A 14,434-nucleotide genomic window follows, 5' to 3' on the forward strand; every position below is an offset into this window, starting at 1 on the left:
TAGCAAACTATTAAAAAAAGTTTTATAAGTTGTGTGTCTTTGTTTCTCAATTTGATCCCTTCACATAGTTTTGTATGTATTGTGATATTTTATGCATTGTGACTTGCAGTTATTTTTATTGATCATAGTTTTTTTAATATTTATTGTAATTGTTAAGAGTGAATTTCTGTTTAATTATTATTTGCTGATGTTCTGAGAGTTAATTTTATTGTGTACTATTATATTCTAATAGATTATTGAATATGACTTTATTTGATATAAGTTGTTCCATTTTAAAGTTATGTTTTATTATGTCTTTCTGTGTTGGATCAGATTATTATTAGGTGCGTGTTCTTTGCTGTATATTTTGTTGCTGTAACCACCTTTTGTGTAGCAATATAGAAAGGTGGTAAACAAATCAAAAGTGAAATGAAAAAAAATGAAATGAAACACACACAAAAAGCTTCCCCCACTTGCTGTCCTTCAATATTTGCCACCTGAGGCACCTGCCTCACTATCTAACTCATGGTAGGGTCGGCCCTGATTGCTGCTTAACGTGTTTTGAGTTTCAACCTGGAATGCTATCCTCCAGCAGTTCAAGCAGATCCATTGTTACATGATAACACATTCCATTCATCATTGACTGTTACAGTACAAAACATATTGGGCAGAATACCTTTCAGAAAGCTCAGCAGCTCCAAACACATCGGATACATTTCGAAAGATAAATCTATTTTTTTCACAGTGTCTCTGGATTTTTGCCTCCAGTTTCTTCAGGCAAGGACAGTGTATTGCAGAGTAAATGAATGATACACAGAGCAAGCAGAAAAGAGCTTCCAGGTTTGTGTAACAGATATGAATGGTGCAGTTTAGGAACAGAAAGTGAGGCTCCCATTCACATCAATGCTATCCTGTGTCCATGCTTTCCATTTTCCCTTGTTTCTTGCCTCTTCTTAATTCTGCCCATGACTGAAAGCACTGGAAATGAATCTCTGAAGCTTCCGAATCTTGCTAAGCCGCCTTTGATCTGGGCTGCTTTTCTGCACAGCGACAGATGCACAGAACCTGCTGAGCAGAGCAGAAGACTTTTTATTGCTTTCCCATTCGCTACATAAACATCATTAGATGCCAGTGATGAAATCCTGGCCTTTATTGAACGAAAGGGATTGCTGAAGAAAGGAAACGGAAGAAAGTGAATGGATGGTTAGAGCAGAATTTTTAAAAATGAAACCCAAAGTGCAGGGGGCTGAGATATTGAGGAGAGATGCTATATTCCTGTTGGGTCACCATGACCCTTCTGAGACTTCTGAGTTACTTTAAGCCAATCCTTACTGCTGTCCTTATGTATTACAAACTTGGTATCATGCCAAGCCAGCAAGCCCTGACCCAAAGTCCTTGGAGGATGAACCAGACACCCCACAGCTGGAGGAGCTCAGAAGAGGAGGCCGAGTCCCCTAGAATGAGTCCTGAAGATCCCATTGAGGAACCCTCTGGATGAAGAGCCCTTGGATATGTCAGAGGAGAATGGGGCAGAGAGGCCACCACCCCAGCCCTTGAGAACACTGGTGTCAAATAGTCCAGGTCCAAGCCGAAGACAGACAACAGCATGTGTCTATGTGTGCATCCTCTTGAGGGGACTTGATGTGCCATTGACCTGATTCCTCAGGCTCTTCTCATGTCATTGATCTCTAGCAGCAAAATATCTTGGGCTGGTCCATCCAGCCAAGTATCCTGTCTCTGATGACTACCAGGAACTCTGCAACAGTTCCTGAACTAACTCCCATTACTCAAGGCCTTTTTCACTCAGCTAGGAAAGTGTTTTTACCTGTTGTTTGGATGCTCATGCCAAATTTGTTAACAACGTGTTAGTAAAGAACTGCCAGCAGGTGGTGCGATTAGAGATATAACTTGCTACCCACCAGTTGTAATGATGCATGTCACGGCTTCCTTTTAAAACCACCACCATGAAAAGTAACTTTCAATCAACTGTAATGCTAAATTAAGGATATAATTTGAAAACATGAAGACATGTTTGGAGAACTTTCAAAGAATATAGATTTAAATCACAAACAAATACAAACAACAACCACCAGGTTTTGCCCTTTTCAGCATTTTCATCCAACTCTTATATCCTTTTTCGCCTCGTTCCTAAACAACACTTACCTGGAAATGTGTCTCATTGGTTTTATTTCCTGCTAAGGGGCTGCAACCTTAAGCTTGGAAATCAAGGGCCCAATCCAACGGGTTGTTATGAATTGCTTCCCATGAGGCATCTCAAATTTACAGAGTAATAAAAACAGTTTTAAATTTGTTTTATATGTATAAAATCAATGTTCTTCTGTGGAATGTGGTGCATTATGCCCCAAATGTTTTAGAGGAGGGGTGGCTGATCTGTAGCCCACATCTGCTTCCTCCAAGAGGGTTTTTGTGGCTCTTAAGAACTGAGCATTTGATTTAAAAAATAGTAATAAGTTATATATATATATGTACTGCTCCTATTGATACCCTGCCATGATGCCATAAAGCCATTTCCCTTTTTTCCATTCATTTTCCTTTTACTCACTGTTCCCATACATGCCTATACAGATTGCTGTAGCTGTCAAGGCCCCTAAATGTGTCCCTTGAAAATATTATCATGTATCTATCTGACCACCTTATGTGTCCCTTGGTATGATTTCAAAGGATTTTTGTGACACCCCCACCGTCTTTTAATTAAAACAAAACAAAACTAGCTATGTCCACTTTCACACTTTGGTCACACCTTCTTTAATATGTGCCCCCCCCCGGAGGGTTGTCCAAGAGACAACCCAACCTTCAGCCCTAAAAAAGTTAGTCATTCGTGTATAGATTTTACAAAAACACCCGTACAGTTGTCTTTTTTAAAAAAAGATATTCAAGGAAATATTACTTGTGATTTAGTTTAAAAGGTAATTAACACTGGCAAGTCATCTTTATTATGTTTGTTCCCTATTATATCAAAGATGAATTGTTCACCTGTTTAAGTTGTTTTATTGTTTCTAGAGTTTGTAGGAATGGTTTTTATTATTTTTAGAACTTGTATTTTTTATCTTGTTTTACAGCAACTTCGATGGCTTCAGTATGTGAGGCAATTAATAATAATAATACCCCACCCATCTGGCTGGGTTTTCCCAGCCACTCTGGGCAGCTTCCAGCAGAATATAAAAACATAATAAAAATTGTGCCCTGAATTCTCAACCCCAGATAAATCTTGAAGTCCTGAACTCGGTATCAGGAAACCAAAGATAGTTCTTATTTTTTATTATTTAGAGATTTATACAGTAGTACCTCAGGTTACAGACGCTTCGGGTTACAGACACTTCAGGTTACAGACTCCGCTAACCCAGAAATAGTACCTCAGGTTAAGAACTTTGCTTCAGGATGAGAACAGAAATTGTGCGGCGGTGGCAGCGGGAGGCCCCATTAGCTAAAGTGGTGCTTCAGGTTAAGAGCAGTTTCAGGTTAAGAACAGACCTCCAGAACGAATTAAGTTCTTAACCTGAGGTACCACTGTATATAAAAAAAGAACCCCAGCTGTAGAGACTAATCCTATGGTCAAGGTGTAAGAGCTGATGTTGGGCCAGGATTTAACCATGATCTTACGTTCTGCAAGGAGCAAAGTCAAAGCTCAGTAGCAGTAAGGGAGAAAACAAAGAAGACCAAACATAGCAACAACACCCACAGAGTCCCTGGCAACTATACTACCAGTCACCAATCACAATGTCACTCTCCCACATATCAGCCATGCCTGGAAGGCGCCAATCATTATGTGACAAAGGTGGAAAGATTGTGATGTGACACATCATGCAAACCTGCCCAAATCCTCCCCCAGATGCAATTCACAAGCGGGCTGTCAGGAGCATCCCACAGCATATTTACTATTACAGACTTCCGCAGCTCATTGGCTTGAATGTAGAGCCTACTGGTAACAGGCTTCCCCAGGATGTGAGTTTGATCATCAAACTGCACTGCTTGTATTGGAGCTTGTGAGACCCGAGAATTCATGGACAGGGAACCAGGGATGCTGCAAAAGTAAAGGCGCAACGGACAATCCTATTATGTGGCTGGTAGCTCAGTGGGAAACAAGAAGTGTTGGTTTCATACCTGCTCATTTGTGGGAAGTGCAGCCTTCTACAGAACAGGCAAATTTCTCAGTTTCTGGGCCTGGGAAATGTCAGAGCAAGTAACAAATGAGGTATAAAAAGGAGCCTTCCTGGATGCCAAGGTCCAAGTTTGGGGCAAGTACTCTATGGTTAGATTTAAAATCACAAAATATGCAGCAAAGTGAAGCATGTAAACATACGCTATTAAGCCTTTAAAATATGACCTTGTGAGTTCCAAATCTTCCCTCTTCCCCCAGCATAGGAAAAGGCTGCACATTTCGCAAATTAAAAAATGGTTTACTGACATGCTTTTCAAAGGTCTGATTCATGTGCTTTTGCATACAGCATTGAGGGAAAAGTTGCATAGGCAGTAAAAGCTGGCTTAGTTACAGTGGTGAGAGTTCCTAAATTATTGGTATAGGAACTAAAGAGTGGCTTGTGAGAGCCATGCAGCTAAGCTGGAACAACCAGCTTAGCCTCTTCACATGCTCAGCTTCTGGGGTATACTGAAGGGGAACAAATGCTTGATTACCTAGTCCAGTGGTGGCCAAACTCGGCCCTCCAGCTTTTTTTGGGACTACATTTCCCATCATCCCTGACGACTGGTCCTGTTAGCTAGGGATGATGGGAGTTGTAGTCCCAAAACAGGTGGAGGGCTGAGTTTGGCCACCACCGACCTAGTCCCTATCAATGTGAGCTAAGCCTGTCAGGCAGGTTACTCTGTGGTTTTAACCCTTCATGCATCAATTAGACTTAAGCACAATGGTTATATAAGGCTGGTTATCCCACAGGAACTGCCCACACATAGGACTTATGTCTTGGCAGGATTTGGCTTCAGCATATTGGCCCTCATCTATCCTATCACTGCATGGCGACAGTGTATTAGGGTTTGCGCAGCCACACTTGATTCCTGATGTAACAGAAATAAAACTCTGTATCATCAGCATAGTGATGACACAGTGCTCTAAATCCCCTAATTCCTGCTTCAAGTGGTTTCGTATAGCGGCAGCTTAGACCACAACTCTCAGGGAACCAACATATAGCCATGTAGTCACAATCTCTGAAACTGGGCCTGTAGATAGGAGCAGAACCACTGGCTCTGACTCGCAGGGCTGGTTGATGGTATCAAACGCCGCTAAGCGGAAGTCAAGTGGCAGGGCCACAATCCTTCTCTCAATAAGGTCCACTCATCAGAATAACCAAGGCTGAGTCAGCCCCCAACCAATGCCTGAACCCAGTGTGGAAGGGGCCAAATAATTTGTTTGCTCCAAGTGTGCTTGCAGTTGAGCCACTCTCAACCCTCTCAAACACTAGGTGATATATATATATATCTGGGCCCAAGACGATCCCCCCCACACCTCTTTTGAGATGAAAAGTTCCACGTCCTCATGCAGTGATGCATTCATCACACCCTGGACCCGCCTGATTGCAGCTAGCCTGAATTGACCTCAGCTAGCAAAGATTAGGAGGAGGGCATGCGGTCAGCACAACTGCTACAAGCGCCTTGTCTGCACCCTCGGGGCTCGTAAGCTGAAACAGATCCCAGAAAGCAAGACTAGACAGTTCATCAGATGCATCATCAGGACTTTTCACAACTATGGCATCTCAGTTGTTGCAGAGGTGGCGGGAGTTTATCCTCCAACTGCCTAGCAAATCTGTCAGCTTCCAAGGGCTATAATAATCCCGTTCATTGGGCTAGATGTTAATAAACCTCACATCACTTGGAATAACTCTGCTGTACACTAGTATTAGAGTGGATTGCATAAATAGATCATAAGTAAAATGCCTGACACAGCTGGAGAAAGTAAGACACATTCTCCTTTGAGGAGCTGCAGGTTGCTCATTTTGGAATACTGGCTGTTCTTTTAGAATTGTCATCTTCCCAGGCTTTTGACCCTCCCTTTCTTCTCAGATAGCAGGTACATTCTGTTCTCTACTGCTGTAGCTGGGCATAGAACTAAAACAGGCACAATTGATGAAAAATAGAAGTGTTGAAGAATGATAGTTTTATCAGAAGAACAGAGTAAAGGTGGCATCATGGGGATTCTGCTGCCGAAAGAACACTAAACAGCAAGGATACTGTCTGAGCAGCCTGAACGATCTAGTTTCATCAGTTAATGATATAACAAATTTTGGTGATGATGTAGGGAAATAGACAAGAAAAAGAAATTCTGGTGCATCAAAGATGCACCACATCACTATATATTGATATGTATCTTTACTAAATTTAGGACATTTTTCTCAAAAAAATAAAATAAATCTCTACTGCCACCAAGTTTAACAAAGATGTACTGTATGTACACCATTGACTTCAAATTCAATCAACAAAAGTTAAAATTCAAGTGTACGAAAACGTTCAGAGTTGGAAAAAAAGTCAGATTATGAAACAGTGACTAATTGGTGCAGATTCCTAAACCTAACACATAGGGTAATTACATTAAGACGTGAGATAACCAAAATACGGCAAAGTGGCGAATTTGTTGCCAGGAGATTCATTAGACCCATTTTACCAAAAATGTATCAGAGGTTTGTTTTGTATCTTCAGAGTATCCCTTGTGATTACAGTATTAACCAAACTTCTATGCAATGTTGGTAGGTGGTAGTCAAGCACTAAAGAAAATGAACCACATTCCTGGAAGGTGACATGTGAAAAAATGAGGCTCTACATCATCACAAATCACAAGAGAAGAAGAGCTCCCTCAAGTACTTCATGAATGAATGTGACTACTTGATTCATATGGTGGGCATGTCCAGGGCATGTCCAGGCCTTGTGCATCATGTGGTGATAGCTGATGTGCATTAATCATGCCAGATGCAGAGCGATCTTAGACTGCCAACACAACTGTCTCTATTGACTTGCAATCATCTGCTATGACACTGCTGAATTATGATTAAAATTATAGTCTTTGGGTGTATCCTGTCATCTGCAGTCACTCATTCTATGCAGCACAACATAGCACAGTTTTGAATAGTTAGCATCTAACATTTAGATTGTTACCTTCAGTGGATGTTCTTGGCTGCTAGCAGTGAGATTCTTGATTACAGGATGGTAAAGTATTTATTAAACACTCATATTAGCCACTGGGTGGAGATTACTCAGTATAGGAAGATTGTTTTATTGTGGCATCGCAATATTAAGTGCGGTATTTCCCCCCAACCTATTTTCATGTGGGCTAGAAAATTCCAATGCTTCAAAAAATACTATGGCCAAGTGGTCTCGGATATTTACTCTGAGATGTTTATTTAACTCATGTTGCCATTGTGAACATGCCGTTTCACTTTTCAAACAGATATGCTCCTATTTCCTGCAAATAAATGCTAACAAGTGTCCCTAGTACCTGATCCCTCTTCCACTCCACACAACTCTGATCTGAATTTGTATAATTTGCAGTAGAACCAAAACACATTTCGACTGGACATAGCACATGTTGGTTTGCGATGTTATAAGACAGTCACAGAGGGATCTTATACTCAGGTTATGGTGGCAGAGAGGAAATAGCTCTGCTACATCAATGGGATGCCATATATGACACTACAAAGACATTCTGGGACAACGTTTTGCCAATGCAACCATTCCACCATGAAGATAAGGCAGTAGGATGGTGGGACAATACTGAGAGGAGGGTGGTGGAAGCACACCCAGGGCAGGTCCAAGACATTTTGGCACCTGAGGTGAATTACAAAATGGCATCCCCCTCTCCACCAGGGAAGAAGGGGAGAGTGAAAATCTACATCAGGAATAGGGGTGGGGTGACGGACTAAGATCTACATCGTGATCTGCTGCCTCTGTGGATCCTGCTGCCCCGCCTCACCTTGCCTCATGGGTGGGCCGGTCCTGCTTATGCGATATATTCCATACAACATGATACCATATCCATACCACAACCACATTCTCAGCAATGGTGCAAGTTCACAGCAGCCCTGGACCCCGTGTAAGGAATTTCCTCCCTTGATTTCAAGGGGGGGGTATATTAAAAATAGACACATCAACAGGACAACTCATAGGATGTAATGCAGCTCAGCACACAATCACAGCAAGCCACCACCTGTTTACAACCCCACAGGGAAATCATAACTTAAGTGATAAAGGCATGTGACATGGGGCTATGTTTATCTGGCCTCGGGTGGTACCCACTCGGTGAAATTCAAGACCTGTTTCCTGGGGGAGTTGAACCAGGTGAAAATGGTTCAGATATGCACCTGCCTGCAGAGTGACTGCACTGCTGTGGACTTGCCTCTTCTGCCCACCAGGCTACTCCAGGGCTGGGGAGCTAGCCCAAGGGTGGATCCTGAGATGCCCTGATGCTGTCACTCAATCCAGGCTGACACAGGTATCTCCCTGCCCACGTCCCTCTCCCAAGCTGGTGTGCACAACAGGACTGTGCATGCAACAGTGCCCCCACCACTCTTGTTATGCCCTGCTGGACAGTTACCAGGGTTACAACTGCACCCTTAGAGCTTGTGAGGGATCTTCTGCACAAACAGCAGTGAGATCCTGTAACATTGCTGACACTTCTCTGCCTATAACCCTAACAGGTACATCACCTCCTTCACTGGTGCTGTGCAATGCCAGGTCTATAGGCAACAAAACCGCTACCCTGCGAGATTTCTTCACCTCGCAGGGGGTCGACCTGGCTTGTGTGACGGAGACCTGGGTGCGCGAAGGGGTAACTGTTACCTTACGAGAGATGGCGCCCCCGGGTTTCTCCGTCCTCCACCAGTCACGGACTGTGGGCCGGGGGGGAGGGGTGGCAGTATTAATCCGGGAAGATTGTTCTTTCAGGGCTCTACCTTCGCCATCGATCCCCGGCATTGAATGTGTTGGCCTAGTGTGGGGCTCCGAGGAGAGCTTGGCTGTCTGGCTGGTGTACCGGCCACCTAGCGCACCATCAGCCACCCTGTCAGGCCTGCTGGAGGCAGTGGCCGGCTGGGCCTTGGAGTTCCCTAACCTATTGGTATTGGGAGACTTCAACTTCCACGCTGATGCCACTCCCTCCTCACAGGCTCTGGACCTGGTGTCTTCCATGGCGACACTAGGGCTCTCCCAGTTTGTTTCGGGCCCCACACCTCAAGCAGGCCACACGCTGGATTTGATCTTTGGTGCCGGTATAGATGTGATCATGTCTCCTTCGATGAAGGTGCCATGGTCTGATCACTACGCTCTGAAAGCCAGGATTGACTTTCCACCCCCACCCTGCTTAGGTGGCGAGCCGATTTGGGCTCGCCCGCAGAGGCTGATGGACCCTGATAGATTCCGTCAAGCCTTGCGGGACCTTGCTCCCCCTGGCGACTCATTGACTGAGCTTGTTGAGGGCTGGAATACCCAGCTCCTGGCAGCCATCGATGAGATCGCACCTAAGCGCCCTCTGCGACCCCGCAGAAACCGGGCTCCCTGGTTTACCGAGGAGCTTCGGAAAATGAAGCGGGACCTCAGACGGCTAGAGCGAGTATGGCGGGGTGCCCGTGACGGAGCCTCAAGAACATCTTATAGGGTTTTTATGAAAACCTATGAGATGGCAGTGAAGGCCGCTAAGAAGTCTTACTTCTCGGCCTCCATTGCATCCGCTAGCTCTCGCCCGGCGCAATTATTTAGTATAATTCGGTCTTTAACGTCCCTTGAAGGACAGCCAAATTTAAATAACAATCTGACACACAGCTGTGAGGCATTTGCGAGCTTTTTTGCGGAAAAGGTCCTGTTGCTCCGCCATGACCTCCCTGCCAATTTGGACACAATAAAGGAACTGGAGGCCCCTCGACTGTCCTCGGGTCCAGTATTGGACCACTTTGACCGGATATCTCCAGCCGATGTGGACAGATTCCTCCAAGCTGGAAAGCCCACCACCTGTCCTCTTGACCCGTGCCCGTCATGGCTGATTAGAGCGTGTCCAGACGAGGTGCGGGCCCCCCTGGGGGATATTATCAATTTGTCCCTTGGCACCGGGACATTCCCAGGGGAACTGAAGGAGGCAGTGGTGCGTCCGCTCTTAAAGAAAACATCATTAGATCCCTCAGATCTATCCAATTACCGCCCGGTCTCGAATCTTCCATTCCTGGGTAAGGTGATTGAGAGAGCGGTTGCTGAACAGCTTGGTAGGTTTCTGGATGAAACATCTGCTTTGGATCCATTCCAGTCCGGCTTCCGCGCTGGTCATGGGACCGAGACGGCTCTGGTCACCCTAACAGATGATCTCCGCAGGCAGCTGGATCGAGGTGGGTCGGGGCTGCTGATTCTTCTAGATCTGTCAGCAGCCTTTGACATGGTCGATCACGAACTCCTGGACCACCGCCTTGCCGACGTGGGGATCCAGGGCACAGTCCTTCAATGGCTGCGCTCGTTTCTCTCTGGTCGGGGACAGAGGGTGGCGCTTGGGGGGGAATTGTCATCGCGCCACTCCTTGCTGTGTGGAGTGCCTCAGGGTGCGATTCTCTCTCCGATGCTTTTTAACATCTTTATGCGCCCCCTCGCCCAGCTTGTCCGGAGTTTTGGGCTGGGTTGCCATCAGTATGCTGATGACACCCAACTCTATCTGTTGATGGATGGCCATCCTGACTCGGCCCCAGACACACTGACCAGATGTCTGGAAGCTGTGGCTGGATGGTTACGTGGGAGCCGGTTGAAGTTAAATCCTTCGAAGACAGAGGTCCTCTGGCTGGGTCGGGACGATATGGGATTGAGGGGGCAACTCCCATCTCTTGCGGGGGTGCAATTAGTGCCAGCACCGTCCGTTAAGAGTTTGGGTGTAATCTTCGATACCTCCCTTTCTATGGAGGCGCAGATTACAGCTATAACAAAGGCGGCATTTTTTCATCTCCGCCAAGCTAAGCAGTTGGCCCCTTATCTCTCTCGCCCTGACCTAGCCACTGTGATCCATGCGACGGTCACCTCCAGACTGGATTATTGTAACTCGCTCTACGTGGGGCTGCCCTTGAGACTGACCCAGAAACTCCAGCGGGTGCAGAATGCCGCGGCGAGACTCCTTATGGGGTCTTCGCTGCGAGATCACATTCATCCGGTACTATACCAGCTGCACTGGCTCCCGGTGGAGTACAGGATCAGGTTTAAGGTGCTGGTTTTAACCTTTAAAGCCCTATACGGCCTAGGACCCTCGTACCTACGGGACCGCCTCTCCTGGTATGCCCCACAGAGAAACCTACGGTCTGCAAATAATAACATCCTCAAGGTCCCAGGCCTCAGAGAGGTTAGGCTGGCCTCAACTAGAGCCAGGGCCTTCTCGGCTGCGGCTCCAATCTGGTGGAATGCTCTGTCACAAGAGACTAGGGCCCTGCGGGACTTGACATCTTTCCGCAGGGCCTGCAAGACAGAGTTGTTCCGCCAGGCCTTTGATCAGGGCGCAGCCTGACTCCCTCCTCTGGCAACCTGCACAGAACTTTGCTTAATTGGTTGCCATCAATTTGATTTAATTAATTTTTATAATGAAATATTTTTAGACTGTGTGATTATTTGATTTTTTGATTTTTTGATTGTTGTTAGCCGCCCTGAGCCCGGCTTCGGCTGGGGAGGGCGGGATATAAATAAAAATTTATTATTATTATTATTATCATACAGGGACGCCAGACACAAACAGCCAACAGCAACCACCACACTACTTCCACAGCTAGGAGTGCCAGGACAAAGCACACCACACGGGTAAGTTAAGTACTACTAACAATAATGTCTGTCTCCCATGCCTTCCTTCATCCTACCCCTTTCCCCACATGTGAATACTGTAACTTTTCTGAACTGTACTGTATTGTTATAATGCTTTTTGTCACTGACAGGTAGGGGGAGTACAGAGTGATGGAGCTGCCGTGGAAACAGATTTCCCACCTTTTGTTCAAACATGCACATTTATCCACAGCACTGAGCTCAGATGAAAACAGTTTTGCATGTTTGCAACAGATGCTAAAAATGCAGTGCTGGTTGGCGGCATTTGTCCTTTTCACCAAATTATGTGTTCTACAAAACACATTTCTACTGAGTAAGCCATACTGTTAAATGTGACCTGAAATTAACAGTAAAGTGTATCATCTGAACATGAGTCTTAGAAATGAGACAGAAGTGTTAATCTAGTCTCATGATTAGCCTCTTTAAATGAGACATGCAAACCACTTAAGCCTGAATATTTGCTTTGGAATCTGTTACATCTCACTAATTCTAATCTGGGCAAGTGTTGTTTTTTCCCTCTTATGTGTTTCAGTCCTTCCCACTGACACTGTCCAAAGTGGGAAACAATGGCTTAAAAATAATAATCTTAAAATAAGATAATGGAAATGATATTAGTACATCAATGTGGATCCTGATGCTTTCCATTGTCCTTTATTGTCCAGTATTGTTCCCAGAAAACAGGTATGCTGGCTGTTATGGATGTGTGAAGAAAGGAAATGACTCATACTTGTATCTTCCCACACGTACTAGACAATAACCAAAGCAAAATGTGTGTTTCTCTACACATGGAAATTGCACATCTCAGCATGGTGGGAAATTCATTTAGTTCCTCTGCAGGCATTACAAAAGACATGCATGGAACAGAAATCACAGGTCGCTTCCTCTTCTTGTAACTGAACATCAAAAACAATAGAATCCTAGAGTTCGAAATGGCCTTTTTGTTTGATGGAGGAAATCCAGGGCCAGCACTACCATTAGACAGAGTGAAGCAGCAGCCTTAGGTGGAAGATGCTGGGATGAGGTGCGGCCAGTTGTTGCACAACTTACTGCTGTCAGGTGTGATAGATGCTGTTCTGTCACCAGTGATTAAGGAAGATCAATTAATAATAATAATAATAATTTTATTATTTACACCCTGACCATCTGGCTGGGTTTCCCCAGCCACTCTGGGCAGTTTACAGTATATATACTAAAAGATACATTAAAGCATTAAAAACTTCCCGATACAGGGCTGCCTTCAGATGTCTTCTAAGTTTGTAGTTCTTTAGCTCCTTGACATCTCAAGGGAGGGTGTTCCACCAGACCAATCGGTTTCAATACATTAAATGGTGGTTGTGAAGAAGCATATTGTGCCATCACCTAAGGCAGCTAAATGTCTTGGGCAGGCCCTGAGGAAATGCAAATGTGGTCAAGTCAGGGTCAGGTTTAAAACCTTTTAAGAAAAACAACTGAACTTAGTTTTTGGATCCTGCACTTGTCCTTCATTTTGGACAAATGAAGTTATGTCCCAGAAACTAGGCGACTGACTTGCGAGTAACAAAAAGGGCAGAACTGGGCTGTAAATGTGCTTAAAAGGTTACCATCCTGAGCTTGTGAGTTCTTTGCTTTTTTTCTCCAAACGAGGAAAATGAAACTGGCTAAGTATAGTGGGACTCAGGCCCAAGTTCATGTGCTTAGGTCAGGGCTACAGAAACCATTTCCTGTTTTTAGAAGGCCGCCTTGATCCTGGCCAGGCTTCCTATCCTGAACACACAAGGAAGAAACGCGTCCCGGGGGGTTTTCTCCCAAGGAAACATGCTTGACGGTTCATCACCATCAACCATTTATTATTACCCGCCCTTCGCTTTAAGGCTCTCGTTGAAGCGCTGCCCCTCATATTGCCCATACAGGATAACTGTTGTGGGTTTATTTATGTTTGGGGGGGGGGGGAGCAAGAAAGAGAAGGCGAGATACCAACAACCTCCTTCTCCTTCCCTCCCTGCCAGCTGTGCGGAGGGATACGTGGGGGCCTCGCTCTCTTGATAAAAAAAAAAGATCCGGTCGCGACGGCCATTTGGCGAATGCGCGATCCCTAAAGTGGATATAAATAAATAAAGAGATAGCTAAATAAATAAATAAATAAATATTTATGGCTCGCGCTATATCCGGGATTCGAACTGCGGCACAGTCAAGCGCTGTACTGTAAGGGCCTATCGTGCTATCGACCCTTCTTGTTGAGCCGCGGGAGGGTATTTCACAAAAATATTTTTTAAAAAATTAAAAAAGAGACTAGGATTCCAGCGCGCGCGCTTTTCATCGCCTCCTGACAGGAGCCGAACGCGAATTTTTTATATTATTATTGAGGGCCTCGGACACGCGCTTCTCATCTCGCGAGACGTCGACTCGCGACATTTCGTTTTTGCCCTTCTCGCTTAACTGTGGAGGAGGGGACGGAGAAACAAACACCCGGCAGCACGCATGCGCCGAGCCTCACGGCTTTCGCTCTCCCTTTCCTCTTCTCCTCCCCCCCCCCCGCACTGCCTGCCATTTTCCTCCCCGAATGCGCGCGCTGCCACCCTCCCTACGGCGGCAGTTAAGCGTTGCCGGCGTCATCCAATCGGGATCGCCCTAGGGGGCGTGGCCTCACGCGGCTTTTCGCCGTGAGCCCGCCTTCGCCCCCAGGAGGGAG

General features: G+C 45.5%; 1 long non-coding RNA gene across 2 annotated transcripts; it reads right to left on the reverse strand.

The window, feature by feature from the left end:
- Nucleotides 1–12,395: 12,395 nt before the first annotated feature.
- Nucleotides 12,396–14,284, reverse strand: LOC308485082. Of its 2 annotated transcripts, XR_013990328.1 has the most exons (3): nucleotides 13,727–14,284; nucleotides 12,967–13,154; nucleotides 12,396–12,839 (listed from the first exon to the last, which is right to left on the reverse strand). It is a non-coding gene; the product is annotated as an uncharacterized lncRNA (long non-coding RNA). The 2 variants fall into 2 exon arrangements; XR_013990329.1 differs by lacking the exon at nucleotides 13,727–14,284 and having other exon boundaries at nucleotides 12,967–13,715.
- Between the last annotated feature and the right edge of the window lie 150 nt (nucleotides 14,285–14,434).

Source organism: Podarcis pityusensis (genome assembly GCF_964106645.2).
Source record: "Podarcis pityusensis genome assembly, chromosome: 9".
Taxonomy (NCBI): domain Eukaryota; kingdom Metazoa; phylum Chordata; class Lepidosauria; order Squamata; family Lacertidae; genus Podarcis; species Podarcis pityusensis.